Source organism: Chenopodium album, chromosome 9 (assembly GCF_948465745.1).
Source record: "Chenopodium album chromosome 9, dcCheAlbu1.1, whole genome shotgun sequence".
Classification (NCBI taxonomy): Eukaryota; Viridiplantae; Streptophyta; class Magnoliopsida; order Caryophyllales; family Amaranthaceae; genus Chenopodium; species Chenopodium album.
This window is the reverse complement of record NC_137842.1, coordinates 41,252,224-41,258,223: the sequence shown is the minus strand read 5'-3', so window position 1 is coordinate 41,258,223 and position 6,000 is coordinate 41,252,224.

The window sequence follows — 6,000 nt, the reverse complement described above, 5'->3', positions numbered from 1 at the left end:
GTTTCGGTTGGGCCATTTTATTTTGGCCCGTGTCCATGACCCGTCACCCGGGTCCACGACCTCTTGCCACACATGCCGCCACCATGGCGCGTTGCCACGTGGCACGCTGCCTACATTGCACGTTGCCTATTGGGCACTGCCACTTGGCGGCTGCCACTAGGTGGATGCCACGTGGCACGCACCTATTTTGCGCGCTTTCCTAGCCTTTCGCGTGGCTAGGATTTTACTTGTTACTTGAAACATTTTCCCGTCTTGCCAAATCCTAAATTTTGGCTCGACATTCGAGATTCTACGGCGCTCGGTTTCGACGCTCCAAGCTCGAATTTCCGATGTCTAAATATTTAACACTTGGGCGACGAATTAATTTCTTCCGAATAAATTCGTCGAGTCGGTTCGTATATTTGCTAGGGTGTGACCCGAAGGGTTCAGTCAAGATTAAGCTGCAATATTAATTATACATTAATATTATTGATCGGAAGTGGCCTCCACCCAGGCATTCCGATCACTTGACCTTACTGAATATATTAGCTTTCTAATAATTATGAACCCGCTATCAAAATAATACACTTGTTCGAAGGACACCATTCCTTTCAATCTCCTACTTTTCCTTCCGTACAAGTGAGAATTTAGTGTATAGCCCCTTTCCTATGTCTCTTCATGAACTATAAGGTAAGATTATTTCGTCATCCTTATTACGTCCAGAAGTGTTTCTCGATTCCGAGTCTGACTGTCAATAAACAGATGATTTCTAAAATCCATCCGAGCATGGCCATGCATTTTTACAGTTTCGCTCTACGAGAGGCCTTGTATACAACAAAGACATCTTCCCTATTTTAGTAGGGGGACATTCCCAGTCTTGTAATGTAGCTCCTCTTACTGAGAGGACCTAGCCGCCCGAGTGTTGCCGTTATAATCCCCTATTACGGCAGACGTTTGATAACATCAAAGCGGACTAGTACTCAAACAAGAGAACTCACAATACTCATGGTCAAGGAAATAGGTTCCGATAGCCATAATGAGAAGTATACTTATGACAATTTTTAATCTCTTAAAGTATTCTCATAGGTCGATCCAGTATGGTTCTAAACCAATACCTATGCAAATGATTTATGAAAATCATTTCCTCGTAGCACAAGAAACTGTGCTATAAATCAGACTGCACACTAATCTCAATTGGTCATTAATCGTCCATCGTTTAAATGACCTCGAATAAGGATAATTTTCGATTATAATATTCAACGTTCACTTAATAGGTGTTTCCTTACCAAGACTGGTCTTGATACCCTATTTTGAATATTCTAAGAATCGAATGGACTCATTATTTAATTCTAAATCACAATTAAATAGCAAACGGAGTGATAAAATTGCATGAAATTTTAAATTACTCCAAAACCTGAATAGTTCATCTTATGATAAATGGTTTTTCCAAATGTTTTAAGAATATCACTCTTTATAAAACATCTATAGAAATCACACCCATATCACTCTTTTTAAGAATATCACTCTTGCATGGATTTGAGACTTTGGGCTTTAAGGAAGTTGGGGGGGGGGTAGTTGTTCATGAATGTAGTGGAGGAGATTTTGTGGTTCCTCTTGGGAGTAAGATGTTTGAGGGAGATGGTGATCATGAGTGTTCTTCTTTTGAGGATTCTATGATTGATTTCCATGATCTTATAGGTTATTTGAGGCATGGTGGTGAGGAAGAGTCCATTAGAGAGACCATAGCCCCTATTTCCTCCTATAAGGCCCCTTTCTCAAGGAGTTTCTACCATATCTCCCACACTCCTTTATTCCTCCCTTTCTTTGTTAGTGAGCCTATTAGGGACTCCCTTGTCTATGATGATTTGTATGAGTCTCATTTGTCTCCAATTGCGGAAAAGGGTGATGTTGCAACCCAAAAATATATTGAGGAGAGTTTGCCTTCTTCTTCTTTTTCTTTTTCTTCTTATTTTGTTGAGTTTTCTTTTGATTCTTCTTCTTTCTCTTGGCATCTCTCTCCTCATAGGTGTGCACTATGCTTGTTCCATGCCTTATTTTTGTCATGTGCATACTTTCTTTCATATGAAATGTGTAGTATTGCATTTGACAAGCTCTTGCGTTCATTGCAATATTATTTACTAGAGCGGTCAAGCTTGGACCTTAAGCAAGCCTTTCTCGGGAAGTAACCCGTGTTTTAGATTAGATTTTCTTTTGTTTCTAGAATAGATTTTCTCTCATGGAAGTGTTTGTGTGCCTTTTGCTAAGTACATGACTTGATATACTATGGTGCTTCGATTTGGATCAAGAATCAAGGAGGGTTGACTCCTATTTTTGCGAGCATATGGATACAAGGTTCAATTCTTGAGAAATTAGCTTTGAAAGGTTTAATTGGGTCATTTGCGGGTATTTACACCCACCTAATATCCGGTAATATCCTTCCTTGCTCTTTCTCTAGTGGATGATGACTTGTTGGACATATGTTGGTATATTGGATTGATCTCCTTGTTTTCCCCTACCATGGATTATATGATTTATGTTTGAGTGTATTGTCTCATTCAAGGTTGAGGGAGGGTATTCTATCATGTTTGGTGGGATGTTGATTCATATATGCTATGCACCTTTGTATATGCTTTTCCATGTTTCTTATATTTTAAAAAACTCCAAAAAGATTTTTGTTTCTATCAAGGCAAATTTGCAATGTGTTTTGTTTTGTTCTTGCTTTGGACATAATAACATTTGGACTTGAATAATTGAATGCTATTCTTCTTAAATGGTAACGGTGTGCACGGTATAAGAGTATGCTTGGTTGATTCTAGGATAAAGCATGCTAAGGTAGTTGGTTAGAACTAGTGGGATCATGAAACCGGATTCTACTTGTATAAGACATGTTAGGTAGTTGCTTCATCCATGTGAGGTTTATACTTTTTCAAGCCTTCAAGATTTATTTGCATGAGCGGCATGGATCCTTGACTATTGCAGACCTAATCTAGAATCTTGACTCATATTTCTTAAGACCGAGACTGAACCATTTAGGGAGGACAAAGGCATCTTTTCGGGGTGGTAATTTTTGTTTTTCTAGGATAGTGTTCATCATTTTTGTTATTTTTGGGTTTACATTTGCCTACTTGCTAACCATTTGAGCTTTTTCCCTTCTTTTCAAGCCACATCTTTAGATTCTTGAGCCTTTATTTCTTTTTGTTCCATTTTTGGTTTTTGTGAAGCAAATGGTCATCCTTTGGAGTTTGTGGTGTATTAGTATGGTTATTGGTTCAAATGAATGCAAGATTGTGTTTTGAATATTTTTGTGAATAATGGCAAGTGAATAAATTTAAAAGCCGTCCAAAGTTAAAAAAGGCAAGGACAAAGCAAGTGCAAAGTTCAAAAGCCATCCAAAGTTAAAAGAGGCGAGGCAAAGCACTATTAAAGAAAAAAAAAGTGAAAAATGAAAAATGCAAAAATATTTTGATGTGAGTATTCTTCCTTTTTGAGCATTGAGGACAATGCTCAATTTAAGCTTGGGGGGAAGCGTTCTCACGCTTTTTGTGTATATGTTTGTGATTTATAGCTTTGAATAAGTTTGGGGGTGTTGTTGTTTTTGTTTGGTGATTACTTGGTTATGGTGTATATGTTTGTGATTTATAGCTTTGAATAAGCTTGGGGGTGTTGTTGTTTTTGTTTGGTGATTACTTGGTTATGGGTAAAGAAATGCGCAATCTTTGCTTCACAATTTAGTTTAACCACCAAATTTTAAATATTAGCCTACCTTTATCCTTTTGCCTTAACGTTACAACCTTGAGGAAAGACCTTTTGACCTAAGTGGTTGAGTCATTCATTGGTGGAGAGAAATGTGAGTTTTAGCCTAAGGAGAAGGGATGCATAGTCAAGAAATCAAGTAGCCTAAAAATTCTCTTTTTCCGGTTCCTTCGAGGAATCATTGGGATGCTCACTAGAGGTTGATATGAGACTAGTAGGAAGAACGTAGTAAGATCGTTTGGGATGAAAGTGGATTGTGAAAGCTAGTTCCTATGCTTAGCATATTTATGTTTCAATAAACCTTGGTTATCTTGTAACGTGCACTCCCTTACTTGTTTAGAAAGATTTGCATTCATTTGTGCTTGTACATTTGGAAAAGTCCTTTCATGAACATTTGTTTGTTTTGCTTTCCTTTTGACTTGTTTTTCGTGCTTTGCCTTGTTTGTATTATTATGAGAGTTATGGGTTAAACTCTTAGGAAACCCTTACGAGAGCATCACTCGTCCTCTACGGCGATCTAGGGGTTTAAATGGCTTGTTTTTAGTTGCTAAAATTGACCATGATTCCTACGAAAGTTGGTTAGTGTATATTCTTGTCTCTTCTCCTCTTTAGCTTGTTTGAATAAGCTCGTCATTTTCACTCCCTTTGTTATGTTTTGCTCGAGGATGAGCAAAAGATAAGCTTGGGGGCATTTGATGGGTGTCATTAATGGCACCCATTTGATGAGCATTTAGGTTGATTTCATCCTCTTTTCATAGCTTTCTTGCTCACTAAATGCTTAGTTTTATGCTTTGTTGCTTAGTTTTACCTTTCCTCTCTTATTTTGTAGTTTTTGTGTATTTCGTTGGTTTTCTACCGTTTTCTCCTTTATTTGCTCTATTTTCGTGGTTGTAGGTATTGTACAAGGTTCAGGTCTTGATATTGGTGATCTACTAAGGTGGAGAAAGCCTTTAGAGCAAGCTCACGGCATTTGGAAAGCTCAAGATGCAAGGAAGTGGAAATTCCAAGTCTTAGCTCTTGCGCTCTCATGTCGTGCTACCATTAAGAAGTGGTGTACCCACTAATCATGAGCATTAGCTACTGCCACTCCTAGTGTTCATCATCATCATAGTCGTGCGACCCTAGCAAACGCAAGAAGCCGCGAGAATTTCGAAGAAACCCAGAGAAGCGCGGGCGCGCAGAACTTGGATGCGGGCGCACCACAAGGTGGCGCGGGCGCACCACCCTTTGACGCGGGCGCACCTACCCTGCTGCGCGGGCGCGCCCTCCTTGGGTATTTGTTGCTCGGTTTTTGGTGTTTTTGCGCCTCTATAAATATCTTTGTGACCCGATTTATGGGGCAAGTTGAGAATAAGTTTTCATATTAGATTTTGATCATATTCTTAGCGTAGTGGAGAGCTTCTCTCTCTAGTTTTAGGGTTAGTTTTAGGAGTAGATTTTAGAGAGAGAAAGTGAGGAATTTCAATGGTGATTGAGAGATTGAAGATTCAATAGTGACAATTATATTGGAGATCTTCTCTATTATCAATGAGCATTTCTAAACTCTATCTCAATTATTGTTTTCAATTATTGTTTGATTTGTTTTGATTGGATTTTGATCTTTGATCTTTGATTAGAGTAATTGTTCTTCTTTGAGTGTTGATTCTTTTCTTCTATAGTTGTTTGTTGATTTGATGATATTGCTAGAGTAGTTTGATTAATAGGGTGATGGTGATCTTATATGATGTGATGGATAGATGTAAATTGGGGGATAATTGATGGAGTTGATGATGTGATTAAATTGGTTGATTGATTATGTGCATATGTGTGTTTGATTTAGGCTTGATCACCCTAGTTATTCACACTAGATTGCATTGTAGGCTCACATTGATACGGACCATTGATTTGTGGCTTGCATTTAACGATTGAGGTGTCTTGTGACGTTCCTAGCTAGAGTTTATCGTAGTTGACTCTAGTTAGACCTCTAGGAAAATAGCCTGATATGTTCTTTTGGTTGCATGATTGATTTTCCCTCGTGTCACTCGACTTAGTCAACTTCCTATCCCAATTTTCTATGTTCATTGCTAATATTTGAGGATCCTAAACCCTAGTGTTTCATTATATTGATTCCTATTTGTTTGGTTTCTTCGTTTAAGTAGTTGTTAGTGTCACCTTTTATCCTTAGACTTCGACCTTGCTTAGGCACATAATTGAAAGCACTTAGACATTACTGTTTCTTTGGGTTCGACCCTTGACTTACCTCTACACTTGTATTTAGGTTAGTTAAGT